Consider the following 22,763-nt stretch of genomic DNA (forward strand, 5'->3'; position numbering starts at 1 on the left):
CAGAACAAAGTTATAATGCGCCGGGCTGACAGGTTTTAACATATAAAGAAATCACCCTCTATCGCCGGTAAAGAAGTATAACTTCAAAAAAATAATGGTAATCCAAATTTATTTAAGGTTAAGCCCCAAAATAGTTCATTTTTCATTATAAAAAAACACCCCTTGCAAGCCTATGTCGTCTAAAACTTGTACTTTCTATGTTATTGCACAAGCTTCGAATTTTCAAAGCTTTCGATTATTTTGTTTTCCCATTTGAAGCATCTATCTTTGCATTTAAGTACTTCTTCTTCTTTAAGTGCCTCGTCCTCTCAGAACATTGGCAATCAGTCGCGTGATTTTTACTTTGTTTACAGTTGACTTAATAGAGATATATCGCAAAGGTTAACGTTAATAACGTGTCAAGACGTAAATAACGGATAACGGTTTATTTCAACACAGACACCAAGAGAGTTATCCCAAATAATGTTTTGGGGCGGGATTAACGTTATTATGACAACCGACGTTTGGAATTAAATCTAACCTAGAAATTAACGTTGAGGAATCCGGTAAATGTTTTTTTATTGAAAAATGAATCTGGATATTGAGCAGGTTTACATGCATTTTAATTTTAACGATTTACCCAACAATAAATATAAATAGGGCTTGTCATTCACAGTCATTTGTTTCGAGCTTTTGTCATATGTCACATAAAATTAATATATCTACGTCATACATTATTCGTATCCACCATGATACAAACCAGAGACGTATGACGTAAATATATTAATATTATGTGACACATGACACAAGCCCGAAACAAACGACAATCGATGAAAAGCCCTATTATCAGTATAAAAATAATATAAAATATCTGAATAACTAAAATCCTAAGCACAAAAAGTAGTATATTGTAGAAAAAATAAGAACACAAGTATTTCTCAACACAGTTAACAAAATGATTCACATTTTTTCGTTTATAAAATTTGTATTCTACAAATTATTTTTATGTATTATCCCAAATGTCAAATTAGCGTTAACGCGTTATTACCGTCCCTTATTTCAACCTAAATAGCGGGACACGTTATCCGGTATTAGCGTAACATTCACTCTGCGCTTGCGTACATGTCAAAATAGCGTTTTCCGCTATTAGCGTGCGGTAAAAAATCTTTGCGATATCTCTCTAATAGTGTCGTAGTGCTCACTACTCACTCCATACCACTAACGGAGGTCCTTAAGCCAGGATGTTTTTCTGCGTCCGGGGCCGCGCCGTCCCTCTATCTTTCTGTGAAGAATTACATGTAGCATTTCAGCATTAATTGAAGTACCTTTAATCAAAATCTTCCCTTTTGAGATATTTATTATCTAGGAAGTACCTTCTAAATTATTTCCCCCGTGTAGTTTTTTCAGTAAAGGTTTTTTTCAAGATCCCGAAATGGGATTGGCGTTACAAGACTGGACGTGCACGAACTCACTCCATCAAACTTTTAGACCCTTCGAGATTTGGTCACCGCACACTGGTCACCGACATCCTTCGTAGACACGTAAACTGATCATCTCAGATAGGTAAACTCATCACCAGTATTTTTCCCCAAGCGTTGGTTTCTAGTAGTTACCAAAGATATCTTGTTACCTATTCTATTACACTTTTTGTTTACGTGATAATCTATTAAATTCAGGAATTATTTTTTAAGTAAATTGTTTTTTCCATCTTAATGTTAATTTTCAGGATATTTTTATCCTTCAATATATTTGGCCAGATTTATTACAGTTTTCATGCATCCAACGTGAACATTTATGATCCAATCTTCTATTTTAGTGGTTTGGTCGCAATCTTCGTAACAACTTAAACATTCACTTTCATGCAAGCATGTAAATTATCTTATCTTCACTGTTCTTACAAAATGGAGATGCACTTGAGGGTTTTTTAGTAGATCTTTTAAGTAGGCTGACCTTTTCTTTATTTTTAAATTTTTTGTTCATTTTCTATCTTCAACTCTTTTTTTCTCCTTTTTCTTTTTCTCCATGCCTTTCTTTTTTCATTTGTTGTTTTATCTATGTATATACTTGATTTCTTTTTAATATTTTTCTTTTTAAGGTCAATTCTGTAGTCAGGAGAGTTTTAACCTCTTGTTATATTTTGAAATTTTGTTTTCAAAGTTTGGACTTTATTGACACAAGGAACTGAATGTATTTTTCGAATAACTTCGAGGGGGTTACATTTTCCAATAGGCCTATAGGCCCTACGCTCATTATAGAGCACAGAAATCGGCGATCCAGGCACAGAAATAGCTTCATAGCTTCTTGGGTTACCAGAGTTAATATCGTTTAATAAGCTACCAGGACCACCAACAGCGATACCAGTCATATCATTTTGGGAAAGAAGAGATAGGTATGTCTTGAGGCCTGGAGTTTGTAGATTCTGACAGAAAAGCATATTCAGGTATTGCGTCAGGTTCAAAAGGAATGATTACACAGGTTCTATGTACAACCACCATGAGAAAGACTAAGCAGCGTTCCATCTACTCAAGAGTGACAACTCCTTATACCGACTGCAGCGCTATCTATACCGGGGGTTCATCTATCCCCAACTTACCCTATATCCCTCGAAATAAAAACATCTCTTCGTTAATTCAGTATGCGTGTGTTTGAGTGTTTTCAATATTTAGGTAATAGACTAGAAATATACAGAAAAATACCCGTACTCACAAATACCAGAAAACTTTTAATCGATGTTTTCTATTATAAATACCCAGCTCATTACTTGCTAATTGATCGTTTGAAGGTAAGTACATGAGAGATTATACAAACATAAAAGAACAGCAGTTGCAGTTTTCGATTCTTCCTGATCACATCACACAGTCCGTTCCCATCTCGTTAAGCTTCTAATAATTCCTAATTAATCTCGAACACGATGAGAAAAATAAATTGGTTCTATATTCGTGTCGGGCTGCAACAATGAAATTACATACGAGCCGAGTAAAAAACACATCTAGCGAATAATTAATTCTTATTTTACCAACAAAACTGTTTAATTTGTTGCACTTTACTCGCACTCGAGCTAATTACGAACGAAGATAACGAAGAAGCAACGAGAAGGATATTCATGAGCGACAGCTGAACCATAAAACGACAAGTTCACTTTATAATGGATTATGCACAACTTGTTATGTCAATAATTATTGTTGGTAATGCAAAAGAGGTCTTCGACTTAAGAGATAGCAATTGAATGATATACCTACAGAAATTTTCACAAATTTGGCTTTTGTGACTACAAACCGTCAAGCCTTTGAATCTTTCATTGTAAAAGCAATCCAGAAATCTGGAACAATTTCAGTAATTAGAAAAACTGCTCTTAATAGATACGTTTTTATTTTATTGGTCTATTCCGGGTCCTAGTTTCTAGCTTCGTCGGACGTTACATTCGTCAGGGTGAAGGTTCCTTTCCGACACTGGTTTCTGAATGCTGCCTAGCCAGGATTGTTTCGGCATTCCTCTGTTCCTCCTATCCCATTTTAAAATTTGTTTTGACCATACCAGATCAGTTGTCTCCTTTGAATTTAATATGATAATTGACTTGACTTCCAATATATTTCTGATTTGGTCATTTTGTATTCTTCCAAGCCTTGGTTTTTAGCTGATTTTCTCCAGAAGTCCATTTTCAATTGCCAGTAGGCATCGTTCAAGGGATTTAGTAAGTTGTCATGTTTCTCATCCATAGAGCACTATACATTTAAAGATGGAGGTAAAGATTAGATGTTTTCGTTGATTTGATGGTTCTTTTGACCATATCATCGAGTTAAAGCATTCAATCACCCTTTTTACTTTTATAATCATTTGCTGTATCCCTTTTCGGTACACCCACTCTTGTTTATTGTTGTTCTCAAAATATATTTTCCTCACAGTTCTTGATTGTTTCATATTCGTTGACAATTAGATCTTCTGCTTCATTCCCGATGCATAAGTCTTGTGTTTTGTTTCTATTTACAAAAAGGCCCCACTCTTCATATATATGAAATAACCGTCTCGTCACGAATTCTAAATCTTCCTTGGTTGCTGCCACTACGACTTGGTCGTCATTTTAGTGCTTCAGTGTTTTTGTGCTTTATTTGCATGAATCTTGAATAGTGTTGGAGAGAGGCAATATATATGTTTGATTAGAATTAAATATTCTATCTAAATATAAATTAAACAACAGTGGGGTGGGGACAGCACACAACCCTGCCTGACTACCTTTAGAATCTTACCCTTTTTGATACACCTACTCTATCAAAGGCCTTTTCCTAATTACTAAAAACGACAAAGATATCTTTACGTCTATGGCAAAACATGCAGCGCAAAAAGTACTTCTCTAAATCGCAATCTATCTATAATTCTGAACTCATTTTCTTGATATTCTTCACATTTTTATTCCTTATTATGTTGTGAATAATATGTAGAAATAACTTTAAAGTGTGACTCAAAAGACTTTTAAGTCTATAGTAGCTACAGTGTTCGTACGTGTTTATTTTTTAGTTGAGTTATGAATTAAGACCTCAACCAGTCTTCTCGGATTACACAACTCAAGTATTGTTGGGCCTAGAAGGATCATGGCTTGGTTTATTGTACTATTCCATTCTTTCCTGTTTGCTACTTTTTTATTTATCCAATTTGAGATTTTAAATTCTCCTATGTCTTTTTCAACAACCTTCTTCCATCTCGTTTTCGGCATACCTTCCTCCTTTTTCTTTCTCTTTCTCCCGTCAGTATTCTTTTGGAAACTTTGTCGCAACCCTCACTGACTTCAAACGTATTTGTTTCTTTTCCATTTATTTTAACTTAATTCTCTGTTTTTATAATTTTTCTAGTTTTCACTAATTCTCATTTCACGTAGTACTTACCTTACCAGATAAAGTTCTTTCTGTTTTACTCTGTCAAAAGTTTGTTTAACATCGATAAAAAGGGTCACTGTTGTAGGTTACCCATACCCATATTCGTAGATTTCTGCTTGTATTTGGTGCAGCAGAGAAATTTGATCTACTCTATTGGAATAGCATAGAAGAAAACGAACACGGAAGTATTGCTAGAAATGGGCAAAGAGCACGAAATAATAAACACAATGAAAGTAAGAAAGTTACAATATCTTTGACACGTCATGAAAGGAAAGCTATATGAAATACTAAGATAATAATACAAGAAAAGTTAAGAGTAGGAAGGAGTATAATCTCATAAGAAGAAGGAGATTGTCATGGTTGAAAAAATTAAGGAACTGGTTTAAATGCAGTTCAATAGAACTCTTGAGAGCAACACAGTAGGTAGAGTAAAGATAGTCATGATGGTATCCAACCTCTGATTTGGAGATGGCATTTAAAGAAGGAGAAGACATTCTCTGATAGTGATGTCACAGGATCTGGATTGTGGGAATTCAACATTATGCCATTTTGACTCTGTAATTCTCATGCGAAATTTGAGAGGCTTATGGAAAAAATGTATCAAGAGGGTTGTCTTGGAAAACGTGCCTGGTGCATTTAGACGACACAATCGTTTTGGGGGAGACTTTTGAAGGGCATCTGAAGAATTTAGAAGACGTTTTAATCGACTTAATGGTACCCAGTTGATGTTAATGATGTTATACTGAGTACTTTTTTAAAAACTTCATATAATTTCTCACTTATCTCTCTGGATATATTAAACTATCAGAGTTCACAACTTTGTGTATTTGTAGATTACCCACTGAAGTTAAACGTTCTAAAGATTTGTTCATTCACTCTGTAAGCGTTGAGCGTTAAAGCTCGCTGGTTATTTAAATCTGATAAGATGTACACCTCGTTAAAGTTTATTGTAAACGAGCGAAATAATACTATAAAAGAATCAGAATGAATTTTAAATTAACGGAAGTTTTTAGTTAAAACAGTGAAAACTCTTACGGAGTGTATCCTTACTGGGTATATCCTGCATTTAACGATCTGGAATGGGAACTATTAGCCTCGATGGAAATGGCTGTTACGAGTATAATGTGAAAAATCGACTCTTTAATACTGTAAAAAATCTGAAAATTTAATTTAAATATGTTATGATATATAAATAATACCAAATACCCATATATATGTCATTTATAGATTTTGAAAAGGTATTCGACTCCATAGAACACTGGGCAGTGAAACAATCACTACACAATAGCAGAGTAGATTACAGGTATACAGAACTAATCTCTAATATACAAGGTGAGGCAAATAAAGGGCCTATTAGAAATATCTCGAGAACTAAAGGCAACAGAATCATGAAAATGGGAATAAAGGGGTTTTGAAGGATGATCTATTAAATGAAAATATTTTCATCTCTTTGCAACTTCCGGTTATACCGGAAGTTACTTATAACTTCGTTTTTTTTATGGGACACCCTGTATATTTTTACATTTTTGGATTCTCTTCGATGTCTTCTTTCTTAAAATATGAGGTTTTGTAACTCATACAGGATACTTTAAAAGATAATTGCGTTTTTTTATTAATTTCGTAGCAATATTCACACCCTGTAGAGTTGTAGTAGTTTGACATCTAAAACTCTACTTACGTTCAAATGATTTTTAATATACTCTACTATTGTTAAGAATCATTAGTATAGCTAAATTTTTAATTTTAGTATACAGGGTTGGTCGAAACTCGGAATGAGTATTTTCTGAGTTTTCTTAAATGGAACACCCTGTATTTTAGTATTGAAATGAAATGATATTTTATGGTACTTTTTTATTTCTTAAGCATTCCCTATACCTAACTGCTTTAATTTGTGCTTAATTGTTAATCGCACCAACAATCTTAACTACGTAGGTATTTTGATATCTTAACCATTATTAGTAATTTTAAGGACCAGTCTGAATAATATGTATTTATTTCCGAAAAATTATTTGGGATTGAGTATTTTCACGGCCAACCTAATAAAATTTTACGTATGTTTTTTTGCAATTAATGTTTAGCTTGAATCACCAATAACTCACAAATTAAAGTAGTTAGGTATAGGGAATGCTTAAGAAATAAAAAAGTACTATAAAATATCATTCAAAAAGTACTATAAAATACAGTGTGTTCCATTTAAGAAAACTCAGAAAATACTCATTCCGAGTTTCGACCAACCCTGTATACTAAAATTAAAAATTTAGCTATACTAATGATTTTTAACAATAGTAGAGTATATTAAAAATCATTTGAACGTAAGTAGAGTTTTAGATGTCAAACTACTACAACTCTACAGGGTGTGAATATTGCTACGAAATTAATAAAAAAACGTAATTATCTTTTAAAATACCCTGTATAATATTAAAAAACCTCATATTTTAAGAAAGAAGACATCGAAGAGAATCCAAAAATGTAAAAATATACAAAAATATACCCATTTAAAAAACGAAATCATAAGCAGCTTCTGGTATAACCGGAAGTTGCAAAGAGATGAAAATATTTTCATTTAATAGATCATCCTTCAAAACCCCTTTATTCCAATTTTCATGATTCTGTTGCCTTTAGTTCTCGAGATATTCCTAATAGGCCAGTTATCTGCCTCACCCTATATACAGTAAGGCCCCAACTACGATCCAACTTGAACAGAATACACACCCCATACCTATCAAAAGGGGCGTTAGACAGGGAGATACGATTTCGCCGAAGCTCTTCAACCAAGCTCTAGAAGACATTTTCAAGAGATTACAATGGGAAGAATATGGAATCATCATTAACGGCCAATACTTAAATCACCTAAGATACGCTGACGATATCGTCATTATCGCTACAGACAAGGAACAACTACAAATAATGATACAACAACTAGATCACGAAGCCAGTAAAGTTGGATTAAATATGAATTACAGCAAAACAAAAGTGATAACAAATCAAGAGGATGAGTTAAGAATCGTAGTTAAACAAAACCAAATAGAGGAAGTGAATGAATACATATACTTGGGACAAATAATAAAATTGAATAGAGACAACCAAACAGCAGAAATAAAGAGACGAACGAAGTTAGCGTGGGCCTCGTTTGGTAAGCTCAGCTTCATATTGAAGAATAAAAAATACTCTCAATATCTAAAAACGAAAGTCTACGACCAATGTATTCTTCCGGTCCTTACATATGGATGTCAAACATAGACGTTCACAAAAGCGAATATGGACAGAATTGCGAAAACACAAAGAGCAATGGAAAGACAAATGATCAACGTAAGACTGTCAGATAGAAAAAGGAATTCCTGGGTAAGAAATATCACAAAAGTTAAAGATGCTACTCGTCAAACAGCTAAACTAAAATGGAAATTCGCCGGTCATACGATTAGACAAAAAGACGAAAGATGGAATAAAATTATTACAGAGTGGAGACCATGGACATATAAACGAAAGAGAGGAAGACCACAGATGAGATGGGTAGATGATCTAAAACACCAAGCAGGCTCAAAATGGATGCACATGGCTCAGGATAGAGAAAGATGGACGAGCGAAGGGGGGGCCTATGTGCAATATTGGATGTCGCAAGGCTAATAGATAGATAGATAGATAGATAGATGATATTATATATTGAATATATTTTATAAAAGCTTGTGGCACCCCGTTTCAGGCCCATAGCTTCGAAATTTTTTTTCATGTCCTTCTGTCTCTAGCTTCTTTCCTCCAATTTTGTATCTTCTTTTCTTATAGATCTTCTTCAGCTGCTTCCCTCCATCTTCTCCTCGGTCTACCTCTTTTCCTCTTATCTCCCATTGTTCTCCATGCTATGTTCTTTATCTCTCTACTTTCCTCCATGCTAACAAGATGACGTAGCCACTGCAATCTTCTAGCTTTGGCTGCTTATTCTCCCTTCGCTGAACATCTCATAAATGTCAGCATTTGTTCTTCGCTCCCATACTATTTCTGTCAACTTTCCTCCAAAATTCTTCTTAATATTCGTCGTTCCCATATTTCAATTTTTTATTCTAGTTTCTTTGTTAACACCCATGTCTCGCACCCATACGTAAGAGTAGGTCGCAGGATAGTTTTATACAGTCTTATTTTTATATTTCTCGATACTTCTTTGGATTTTATTATTCTTTACAAACTGCCCGCACACCTGTTTTCTTTTGCTATTCGTAGGTATATCTATTTCCTTTTCTTCTTCGCATTTATTTGTCACAAAAACTCCCAGATACAAGGAATCCTCCACTTCTTCAATTCCTAGAATTTCTCTCCCTAATGCAGTTTCCATATTTAGTTTTATGCTTTTCTTTTGCTTATTCTTCGGCTCCATGTATTTCTTTTATTTATATCTATCTGTAGTCTCATATTTCCTGCGGCCTCTAAAAGATTCTTAGCTATTTTTGCTAATTCTTATCTACTAGGAAAAAGTACAGCATCATCAGTATATAGGCTAGACACTGGTGACTCTTATTAAATATTGTTCCTGCTCTATCCATATTGCTGTCTCTTATTATCTTTTCGAGGGACTAATTAAATAGCGTGGTGGACAGAGGTTTTAATCAATCACAAATTAAATCAGAAGGCATAAATCTTTATATCCATCCAAGCTTTATTCCTCTCTCTATATCTTCAACCTCCGTGCCCAGATCATCCGCTCCTAGGATGGTACCTATACTCGGCAGCTGAGTGTGCTTCCCCGGTATGGTCCAATAGCAAATAAATGAAGATTATTGACACCCAATTAAACCAGACGATGTGAATGATCTCAGGTACAATAATTGGACCAACCAAAAGTCCAAGCTAACTGTCCAATAATAAATATTCAGAATTCATATTCGATATTGAACAGAATTATTTTATCACCCAGTAGACCGCACGAATTTATTTATTTTATATTCACGCACGTAGATTAATTAGTTTAGATACAAATTGGTCAATTATCAACAATATAATTTGGAAATGTCACGAAACTGCTGACAAAAGTAGAATTATTTACCTTAATTAGATATACAAATCACGGGGGACTAGCGTCACCTATGACCCAATTTAAGCTTCTATAAAACTAGGCTCTTGGGCCTAGAAACAGAGTTCTCATTCAGTCTTCAGCTAATCGCGTATCATTTATCAGTTACAGTGTTCGGCGGTTCTCCCGGGATTGAAATATATCCTAGTGTTCGTCTATATCAATAAACGTATTTATCGCTACTCACGTCTTTTACATCCTACGTAGTTACACATGGTCCTTATCGAGAAAAAAAGGAGGCCTACAAGTACAGTCCACACCAATCGAAATCAGTAGCAAATAGACGACACTAGGCCCGGGAGAACAGAACCAGAGCGAAGCAGAAGCCGTAACCAGAAAAATACAGGTCAGAAGCCGTATCCAGAAAAATAACGGTCAGAAGCCGTAACCAGAAAAATACAGGTCAGAAGCCGTATCCAGAAAAATAACGGTCAGAAGCCGTATCCAGAAAAATACAGGTCAGAAGCCGTATCCAGAAAAATAACGGTCAGAAGCCGTAACCAGAAAAATACAGGTCAGAAGCCGTATCCAGAAAAATAACGGTCAGAAGCCGTAACCAGAAAACTACAGGCCAGAAGCCGTATCCAGAAAAATACAGGTCAGAAGCCGTATCCAGAAAACTACAGGCCAGAAGCCGTATCCAGAAAAATACAGGTCAGAAGCCGTATCCAGAAAAATACAGGTCAGAAGCCGTATCCAGAAAAATAACGGTCAGAAGCCATAACCAGAAAAATACAGGTCAGAAGCCGTATCCAGAAAAATACAGGTCAGAAGCCGTATCCAGAAAAATAACGGTCAGAAGCCGTAACCAGAAAAATACAGGTCAGAAGCCGTATCCAGAAAACTACAGGTCAGAAGCCGTATCCAGAAAAATAACGGTCAGAAGCCGTAACCAGAAAAATACAGGTCGGAAGCCGTATCCAGAAAACTACAGGCCAGAAGCCGTACCCAGAAGAGTTACTGCAGATCCAGAAAGAAAACTGCAGGTCAGAGGGCATATCCAGGTGCGCCTGCAGAGCCAGTCCAGAAACATAAAAAAGAAAAAAAAAACCGTAAATTTTTGAACAAATTAACATTTTTCCAACTATTTCGTATCGTATAACGCAATATTCTTTCCAATTTTAAACCGAATTATTCGACCTATACATATTTACAAAAATTTTAGTGCATTCTATACAATAGTTGCCATTCAAATAAATTTAAATATTTACTAACTATTTACTCTTTTATTTTTGTTAACTATATTTGCCTATATTTATTTATTGATTCTAACTATATTTGCCTTATATATTAACTATACTTTGACTATATAATAATAATAAACGGTTAGCCCTACAAATATTTACTACCTACCTATTTCTTTATGTTACAAGTTGATAAAGAAAAAACATTATACCCTAATAATTTCATAGTGCTTGGTATTTCATTTACATAATTTTAGATCGGATTATTTTAAATACTCATCGTAATACAGAGGTTGTATTCTTATTATTCTATTTATAACTGTGCAACATAATACTTTGATTGACATTAACCCACATATAACACTGACCTACAGATAAATAAGCAAACCTCAGCAAGGTCTACAGAATTACTATTTACGATTCAGCAAAAGGTGAATCACAGTAAATTGAAAATATAAATAGTTACGAAAAAATACGGTAAAAACATTTATTACTGCATAAAATAGAAAGTAAGTGGATTTAAACATGGAAGCGTTACAGAACAAGCAAGCTGAGCTTGGAGGAGAGATTTCTAAACAGGTGTCGTCTCTTAAGAGAGACCCTGGATCTCGCAAGAATCAACAATACATTAAAGAGCGTCAGGATAGATTAGAGGATTATTGGACAAGGTTTGGGCATAACCACGAGAAATTAGTAGATAGCGGAGTAACGAAAGACAAGTACTTCGAAACAAAATACTACGAGCAGGTTTTTAAGACATATATTGAGGGAAAAACTCTATTGGAAGAATATGGAAGAATATTGAAAAGAGGAAAGACAACAAAAGGAAAGGAGATACAAATAAGAAAACAAAAAATCGAGGAATTATTACAAGAATATGAACAGGAGTTGCAGTACGATGAAGAACTGCAAGCAGAATTGAAAGAACACATGGAGAAAATAAACACACTCATCATAGAAGCAACAGTAAATGATGAGCTAGACGTTATAGACAGTGACGAAGTAGAGAGGATAGATCAGCTAAGGAGGAAGGTCAGGGAAACGATAAAGAAAATGCGGCCTCCAATGCAACGACCAGACAGCACACAGAGAAGAGAGGGAGTAACATTACCGCAGGTAAAAATCCCTGTGTACGAAGGAAGATATGAAACGTGGAGAACTTTCCACGATCTGTTTACAAAGGTAATACATGAAAACGAACAGTTGTCGAGAGCAGAGAAGATGCAGTACCTCAAAACACAAGTAAGAGGGGAAGCCCACAGGATGATACAACACTTGCACATATCCGAAGCCAACTACGAAGTGGCATGGAACATGTTAAAGGAAAGATATGAGAATCCGAGGATGATACTGTTTAAACTAATAGACAGGATGTTACTAGCACAGGAAGTAAAGGATTCTTCCGCTAGAGCCTGCTGACAAAAGTAGAATTATTTACCTTAATTAGATATACAAATCACGGGGGACTAGCGTCACCTATGACCCAATTTAAGCTTCTATAAAACTAGGCTCTTGGGCCTAGAAAGAGAGTTCTCATTCAGTCTTCAGCTAATCGCGTATCATTTATCAGTTACAGTGTTCGGCGGTTCTCCCGGGATTGAAATATATCCTTGTGTTCGTCTATATCAATAAACGTATTTATCGCTACTCACGTCTTTTACATCCTACGTAGTTACACACTAACCATCAACTACCGCTCCACCATGAGATGCTTAACATCGAAATGAGTAGACTGCGCTCCAGATATCCTCCATTGTTAAAGGCCACCTCTTTCACCTCCTTATATCAGGAACATTTCAGCCTCTCCAACGCTTGGGTAAAACAATGAGAGAGCGACTCACCACAGGAAATACACCAAATGTCCTGTATTGATCAGAAACCGCCAAGCTTTAGACTGTCCCAAAATATATGGGCAAGGATCTTCTTCTTGTAGTGCCTATCCATTTCGGATGTGGGTAACAATCATGGCAATCTGTACTTTGCACACTGCTACTCTAAAAAATTGTGGTTGTTGTGTTCAACCAGGTACGTAGATTTTTCAGCTTGGAAATCCTTCGCCTTCCTGGTCCTCGTTTTCCTCCTACTGTTTCCTGAAAGATTACTTGCAGCAGTCTATATCTTTCGCTGTTCCTCATGTTGTGAGCGGGGTATTGCAGTTAACAGTTCTTTTTCTTTTTGAATTCTCAACAAAACACCCTGATTAGTAACGTGGTCAGTATAAGATATCTTCAGGATTCGACGATAAAGCCACATTTCAAAACCTCAATTTTTTTGCAGGTGGTGTCTGTGAGAGTCCATGACTCAACTCCGTACAACAGTATAGAAAATATATAACATCGTAGTAACCTGATTTTTATGGGTATTGATAAATCATGATGTTTGAATAACTTAGCCATTTTCTGACATGCAGAAACCTTGTTGAAGAATGCTTCCGAAGGTACTTATTGCATGACATGCGCCAAATAAATCCACTCCCAATCAAATTGCAGACATGTATCGCATATATGAAAACATTGACGACGTTTACAACTACATAGATAGAAAGCATCTTAAAGAAAATCCCACAAAAACAGCCAGTTTGGAGACTTTAGTGCTAAGGTAGGAAAAATTGAAAGTAAACTATATTTGAGAGATACTGTCAGGTCCTTTGGCTTGGGCATTCAAAAGAACAGAGGAACACCATCCATTAAGGTTATCAACGTAAACTAATCCAAATAAATAACACAAAAATCAAATCGACTATATAGGTACCTACTCGTGCGGAAAAAATGGGAAACTTCTGTAATAAACGTAAAAACTATATCTGAAGCATATATACCTGGATCCCGCGTACTAAAAAACAGTTTAAAAGGAAGGGAGGTGGGGGAAGTTTTAATTTTGGAACAGTTTAAAAGTTTGGAACATCAGATTACGAAAACGTCCCATGTATTTTGTCGGACAGAACATTTCATTATACTCTCATGCAAAAATCAGACTGCTAGTACTAACCAACATGATTCCTGTCATTTGACATGTCTTTCATTTTCCACTCATTAAAATACCCAGTTGGTAATAAACGCCAGTCTGATTTTTGCATGAGAGTTTAATGAAATGGTAACAAATCAATTGGAAGTTCTGTCCGACAAAATACATGGAACGTTTTCGTAGTCTGACGTTCCAAATTTTTAACCTGTTCCATAATTAAAACTTCCCCTGTTCCAGTGTTCCCATACATCAAAGTTTGCCCGACTAGACACCGTTAAGCTATTAACAAATTTTCAGCTTGCTAATAATAAACTTGTTTTTGGTACGCGGGATCCAGGTCTACTAGGTACTGTGGATCAGATTAGCTGCTAAAAATGAACTGCAGGTTTAAACTCAACACAACTAGAAAAATACATCAGAATGAAACTGATAAACAAGGATAACCACAAATATTAGAAGGCACAATTAAAACAGGTAAAAGACCAAATAATTAAAGCCAGTAGAACGGCCGGATGCCTAAACGACACAATTTGGAAAAACAAACACCTAAGATTGGAAACAAAGGCCCGAATATATAAGTCAGTTATTAGGCCAGTTATGACTTACACGGCCGAAACAAGACCAGATACAAGCAAAACACGAAGACATCTGGAAACCAACGAAATGAAGATCTTAAGAAGGATTGTTGGAAAAGGACTACAGGATAGGGTAAAAAGTGAGGAAATCAGACGCATATGTGGAGTAGACAATATAAATACCTGGGTAAAGAACAGAAAAGAAGAGTGGAATGAGCACATAAGCAGGATGTCTGAATCAAGGATAGTAAGAATAGCCAGGGACAAGTCACCGTTAGGCAGGAGAAGTATAGGACGCCCAAGGAAAAGATGGAATGACAACTTAGAGGCAGAATGAAAGGCACCGTTGAAGAAAAACAGGCAGTACTGCCTATATAAAAGAAGAAGAAGAAGACAATTAAAACATGGATGGAAATCAAAAGTTGGATATATTCAGAGGGAAAAAGAGTACCTAGCCACCTCGTGAAATCCAAAAGAGCCAACATTGAATGGCAAGGGAAACCTTAATATTAGTGAAAAAAAAAGAGTTATAGTACAGCTTACTAGAAAAACAAAAAAATTTTAATAGAAAGGTTTAGTAAGTAATAGTTCTCGTTCGTAAGGATGCAGTGACGTCATGTAATTTGTTTAACTACCTATTTCTGTTCATACTGTCCAATTATTTCTCTCCTGTGCGTGTTGTTTTGCTTCGGATAATAAGTAACCAATCATGTCCTTTATTTGGTCCGACCATCGTACTGAAGATCTTCCTCTGGATCTTTATCCCGCTACTTGCCTTAACTATCACTCGTTCCGCTCCTTCTTTTCTTCTGGTTATCTGTCCAAAATATCTTAGTATATTTTGGTTGATAGTTATCGTGAGTCTAGTTTTTCTGTTAAGTTCTGCTAGAATTGAGCTATTTGTGAGATGTGCAATGATATGCGCAACATTCCACGGTAAACGCACATTTCAAATACCACTATACGCTTCGAATTGGCTTTTTTGAGTGTCCAGGCTTCTGAAGCCTAGGTGGCGATAGGAAATATCAATGCTCGAACAAGGCGTAGGTAATTTTGGGTTTTTTGTGATGTCAATGTTCTTCCATATTTTTGTGAGTTTGGCTCTTGCCGATCTGGCCATTGTGATGCGCCTACGGATCTCGCCTTCGCATCCTCCACTGTTAGTAATAACGGAACCTAAGTAATTAATTTGTCTGATCACTTCGTAACGATCGATCCTATCGATAATCATTATTTTGGTTTTCTGTATATTTATTTTCAAACCATATTCCGTACTGACCGTGCGTAGCCTATTCATAATTTGTTCCAGTTCTTCTGGTAAAGACGCCAATATAACGGTGTCATCAGCATAACGTCGCTTTTTGATTTTTCTTCCTCCTATTGTTGCTCCACCTTGCCATTCCTCAAAAACTTGACGCATAATGTGTTCATTATAGATATATATTGAATAAACTGGGGGACATTGTACATCCCTGTCGAACTTCGGATTTTAATTTGAAGTTTGAATTTCAAATTACAAGAATGAATATCATGGATAGTAGCTTATAATTATTGTTAAAAAAGACACAAATGGGCGGAATATACAAAAAAAAAATATGCAAAATAGGCAAAAAAGGAATTTTGCTTATAATCCAAGTTTCGCTGTAACTATTATAGATTAATTCTCATTGTTTTCCTGTGCCAAGCTTCGAGTTAAAGTTTTCATGTTGAAAAGTGGGTCTAAAAATTAAACTCCCTCTGATATTTTTTGTTTCACGCGTAATAAGCTGTTTTGTTTCCGCGTAATAAAGAAAAGATTTCCTAATGACCGTTTTAAATTAAACTTAATCCGTAATTATAACCATAAAGTTTAATTTAATTCGCTCACAAAACGGCAAATGCACAGAACATAACAAGAAAATGTCCTGCTCATCAGAGTGTAAAATGGTGTGTATTTAACATCGGCTCACTATCTATTGTCTAGAAGATTCTGAGAACTGTTTCTGCGGCGGCACTAAATTAACATTTAAATGTTAAAGTGTGCTTAACTTGGCTATGACCATGCTTGTTTTGTTGAATAAGAGGGTATTGTACGCTGGAAAAAGTGGTGCAAAATTGGACGAAAACTTGCTGAAATCGCGTTGTTGTCTCTTCAATTTGTTTTTCTGTTCGAAAGAAAATTACAGCAGTCTTGAAATTTGATTTAAAGATTGCTCTTGGTCTAATGAAGAAATTCGTCGGATTTGAAATTAACGCTCACTATAGGTATACTCTTTTGGGGAAAAAATACTAAATTTGAAACCAGAGACAAACAGAGAAAGAACCAAACATCATTATCACTGGCTCTAAAACTCTTTTAGGTATTGGCCTGCTCTATGATTCTTCTCCATTCTGATTGGTTTATAGTGCTTTATTTGTTCAATTTTTTTTTATTTTTAAGGTTGTTATATCAGCTTATATATGTTTTATGAATGTCAACTTCAGTCTTCCTTCCTGTTCTTATTCCACTGGCACCCCAACGTGGGGCGCCAGTGTAACGAAAAAGCGAGATGTACTACCCCAGCTAATTGAAACAATATTCGAAAATATTACCTCAACTAACCAAGATAGCCATCGTTACACCCTTAGCTTAGCTCAGTCACTCAGGTGTGTGTTCGTCTTGTCCTAACCTCAGATATGAACTCTGAAAATTGGAATGGTAGCAAACAAAACAATATATTTTAACCAATCATGTTTATTGTTCATAAAGATATAATAAATAAAATGACTTAGTAAATTGCATTAACAAATGTATTCAAATTCTTGCCAAAAACTAACAATTCTGGATTATATTTATGGCTTTTGGTAGCTGATGGTATCTTCTTGATGTCATATGGTACTGCTGTTGTAGACTTCTCGTAGGCCTGGGCGGATCTTCGGCGCAAGGCCCCTGCAGCTAGAGGTGGTGGTTGTGCAGTCTGGATGTCATTGTCTTCGCCTTCAAGTGTGCATCACCGGTGATGTGAGGCTTAGGTTCCCGAAGAGGGAAAGGTTGATCTCTTTCCAAAAAACCCAAGAGGAAGATGATTTGTTGAAATAGAAATGATTTATTTTTCGAATTACATGCCTTTTTAAGGATTAATTTTTCCCTTCCAGTGTATGTCAGGGAGTAGGGGGTTAAGTCGATGAAGTGACACTGTCATTGAAAACGACATCTAAAATGACAACCAAGTACTATGAAGTAGCGGCATGTTCCGTATTGAAAATACAGATATTTGGAGAGTATGAATATACGAGGTATGTTCAGTATGATGATTTAAATAAAAAGAGATATATTAAATAGAAGATAATAAAAAAGGATAATAAAATGATAATCAAAGAGGATAATAAAAGAGCGCCAACCAATTTTTAAAGGGGGAAATGGGTAAACCAAATAGAAGAAGATAATGATTAATGAAATATTAAAGAAAATAAGATAAAATAATTATTTAAAAATAAAATATCAAAGATGTGACGTTTGTAACGTTACAAAATATTAAACCAATTTTAACACTTAAAATAAAATACCAAAAATTAAAAATACCGTTAATAGTTACGTTATTGTTTACGAAGTGTAGCCTTCCGTAGCGCAGTTGCTTTTCCCTTGATGAATAGTAGAAAATCTAAATAAATATATTTGCTAACAAATGATCGTTTAGTCCGATCTTTAACGGTAAAATATTGCAAAACCTCTAAATTTTAAAGAACCGCTTGGATTGACATAAAATTTGGCATACACGTAGCTAACAAGTCAAAGAAAAAAAGTGATATTGTGCCGATATGTGCTTTTGCTCTGGGGTGGTTTTCACCCCCTCTTGGTGGTGAAAAAATATTCGTCCAAAGAAAGTCAGGAAATGGATAAACTGGCTAATTTTAAGTAACTTTTGTTCTATACTATAGAGTTTTTTCACTGAGTCAATACTTTTCGAGTTATTTGTCAGTGAATATGTTCATTTTTTCAACAAAATAACCACGCTTTTAGACGGTTTTTCGCAAATAACTCAAATAGTAAGTATTTTGTCGAAAAAACATTCTTAGCAAAAATATAGCCTGTAAAAATTTTTAAAAAATGGTGTATACATTACGTCTCTACACCTAGTAGAAGCAGAGATATAGCTAATGAAAAATAGGTTCATATTCGTCAAACTCCAAATGGAAAATTTTAACGCGAAATAACCAAAAATGAAGCACATTTCGGGGAAAACTCATTACAACTTATTTAAAGTGTTTAAAAAAAGCTTCATTTTTGTTTTATAAAAAAAAGTTCTAGCATTAAAATTAAACAAGTTACGCTCAAAATAAAGTTAGTCCCTTTTGCTTTTGGTAAAAAAATCGAGAAAATCACCCCCTAATTAGTATCTTAAATGAACTTAATCGTTACGACTTCACATATTCACTCGCAAATAACTCGAAAAGTGTTGGCTTGGCGAAAAAGGTCTATAGAACAAAAGTTACTTAAAATTAGTTAATTTATCCATTTCCGGACTTATTTTGGACATATATTTTTTCACCCCCAAGAGGGGGTGAAAGTCACCCCCAAGGCAAAAGCACGCATCGGCACAATATCACTTTTTTTTCTTTGACATGTAAGCTATAGGCATGCCAAATTTCATGTCAATCCAAGCGGTTCTTTAAAATTTAGAGCAAAAATCGTGAAAGAATGGACTAATTAACATCTCTCACCGTCCTATATTTTATATAATCGAATTAACAAAAACACAATTTCATAATATATTTGCATTAATACACAATTTAAAAGATTTAAGAATTTTTATCAATTTTGTAGACGAAATAAAAATTTCGTATGACAGTAATGACGATGACAGAATACTTTTGGATGATGGCCGATTTCGATGTTTAATCGATAGTTGTTCAGGTAATCAATATTGAATAAGTACCTAATTACTAAATCTGTAAAGTTTCGATTTATATTTTATGAATATAATTGCGAAATACATCATTAATTCTAACATAAATTTAATTAATAATAAAGTAAATTTTGTACAATATTTTTAATAATTAAAGTAAATAATAAGTTCACTCAAATAAATAATCGATTACTGCCATCGACCGCTTACATTCAATCTCAGTTAATTTGATTAATCGCGGCAGGTAAAGTAAAATTCTTCCTTCAGTACAATAAAGTGTTACTTTACTGCCGCAACTGAGGGCAAATAAGTACAATAATGAATGACTTTAGTGACGGTTGGCGATAAAAAATATTAATTCAGTTATGTGATCATTTATCATTTAAATTATTTAATAGCATATTTAGCATTGTTTTCATAATTATTATAAAATAATAATAAATTAACAGCTAAACACTTGAATTTGTTGTATATTCTAATTTGCCCAATTAGATAGTTGCTAGGGCTCTTGCATTTCTTTTTCAGTGTATATTCCCAAACTAAGTGCATCATTCATTCAGTGTAAGATTTCCCGGGACTTCCCGTTTCGTTTTCTCGAGTTATCCTGGCAACTAAACTCGCTAAGTTCCCAGAGTTCCTGACTTTATGAATAACAACAGTCTTAATTACTTGAATAATTGCCTCCAACTTGCGAACTACTTATTATTACGTAATGTCTGGAAGCGACGCTACAAATTATATTAATCACCGGGACGTTAGATCTTCCAGGTCAACTAAATAGACTAGATCATTTCAACCAAATAGTAGTTATATTCAAGTTTGTTTTTTGATATATCTCCTATGGTGCTATGTCCTGTATATGTTAATATGTATTTAGGTATGTTTATATTATTGTGTTTTCAATTTATCAATCAAAGGCAAAATGAAAATTAAATTATTTTTTTTAAATAACGCGGGCACATAAATTTGATACACCCTGTATATTGATCTGTAAATATTTATTAGAATTTAGTTTGGATGTAAGTAGATTTCTCTTTTAATGAACTTTCCGATGAACCATTAAAGACTTTTGTGAATAATTAAAGTGAAAAGGACGATGTATTTAGTTTTAAAATGGAAAAAGATTGTTTATTACGGGAACTATAGAATCTACAGGTAGAGGTAATTATCATTTTCTAGAAAAATGGTTTAAAAGAAAGTTTGGAATTTTAATATCTTTGTTTCACCCCGAGTAAATGTTGTAGAGTTTCCCCGAAAGTAATTAGGATGGTCGGAATAATTTTGAAAATGACTGTTTGTTTGTCGAATGGAAAAGAGGAATGTTTCTGATTATTGGCAATTTGGAAGGGGAAAAGTGGTTTGAATGTTGAGTGAGTTTGAAAAAGAAGGCATTATGTTTTTGGCATCGCTGAGGAGCAGTTCGACGTTTTCGTGGATAAGTAGTTAGCAAGTACCAGTGGTTGTTTGATAGTGGAGAATAGTGCTGAAAAGTGGAACGAGAGACAGATCAAATTGAGACGAAATACCTCTTTGGTTCTGTATTATTGTGAGAAGGAGAGCAGAGAATTTTTGGAGTTTGTGTGAATCGAGTACTGGTCAAAAGAGGCTTTGGCTCGTTGGAGAATTGGTGCTGGTATGCTGATAGTTTTGAAGCTGGAGAACGGAGAGGGTTTTGATGAGTAGCCTTTAACATAGTCAACGAGGGAGAGCTGTTTTGGGTCACGAGAAGACATCAGAGTGAGTGAAGCAAAAGGTCAGTCAACTTATGTGAAAGATATTTTTATGTTCGGAAACTAAAATTTTGAGTAAAAAGCGTAGGAATTAAAATTCCAATATTTCAAAAAGTAAATAGGAAGTATAGCTAATCTTGCGAATACATAATTTTGTTTTGTTTATTTTGTTGTACCAAAGTCATTGGGAACAAACCGATAAATTATTTTTTTTAACTAGAATAAATTTAAGTGGTAAAAATTTCATTCGGACATCTGTGTCCACAGGTTTTAGATTTGATAGATTTTTAGAGTATTGATTTTGATAAATAAAAGACAATTCTGTATGTTTATTTTATATTTTTGCTTTATTTCTTTTTCCTATTTTATCCCGATTAGGATCAACTAAGAGATACTGAAACCACGAGAGAAGATAAGTATAACGTAAGATAATTTAGACATTTTTTAATATTATAAAAAGGCACCCTGAGATTTTTTATTCATTTTTTATGTATGATTTGCGACAATTAAATAATAAATCAAATAAATAATAATTAATATAAAATTAATAAGAAGCAAATCATAACAATATGTTATTAAGATTATTAAAGTAGACCTAGCATTTTCACGCAAAATTTATCAGTCACCTCTACATTTGTCGTAACAGTTGTTGTTACTCCATATAATATGTAGATTGTAGATATAGGTACGAGTAGATATCAGAATATTTTTTTTGTTTACCAAATAATCATAATCTTATGTCAACCATATCTTTGTACCTATATATCTAAATCATTTTGGCGTTCAGTATATTTTTATTCTTTGCGTTGCCACGTCTGTCAAATATTTTGTTTTTATTTTGTTCCAATTAATTTTTTCCTTTATAGATACCTATTTATATTTATAGCTGCTTTATAAAATTCTAAGTTAGGTTTATACGACACAAAGATAATAAAAATCGCATCTTCTTGAATACATATAACAATTTGTCCACATATAACACACATTTCAAAGTATATAGGTATTTATAACTATATACGTTGAAATAATGAGGTACAATCTTTAAGGTGCTGATAAAAACACAACTGTTGCCTACTTCCACTTCCAGATGGGTACGTTTCAGAGCCGAACTCATTTCTTTAAGTTATACAGTCACTAATAAAACCACATAAAATGTGTGAAATATTTAGTAACCTAAAATAAAGTAAATAATGGAAAATAAAATTTATTAAGAATATTTACGTTAACAGAAAACAAAAAAAAAAAGAATGTGTTTGTACTTTGTACGCACGTAAGAAGTTACACTTCTATTATATGATTTAAACGAAATTAATATACTTTTTATTTATATTTTATTTAAATATTAAACTAATTTATACTTACTACTTCTCAAACATTTTTATTAGAACAGTGCCAAAAATTAAAATAATAAAAAAATAAAACACACACAAACACATTAAACAAACCACAAATGATGTCTGAACATTAATTGTCGAAAATTTTTTTTAACTAAATACGTATTTTCTGAAAATACAATTATATAATAAATATACTTACAAT

This window comes from Diabrotica virgifera, chromosome 7, assembly GCF_917563875.1.
Source record: "Diabrotica virgifera virgifera chromosome 7, PGI_DIABVI_V3a".
Lineage (NCBI taxonomy): Eukaryota > Metazoa > Arthropoda > Insecta > Coleoptera > Chrysomelidae > Diabrotica > Diabrotica virgifera.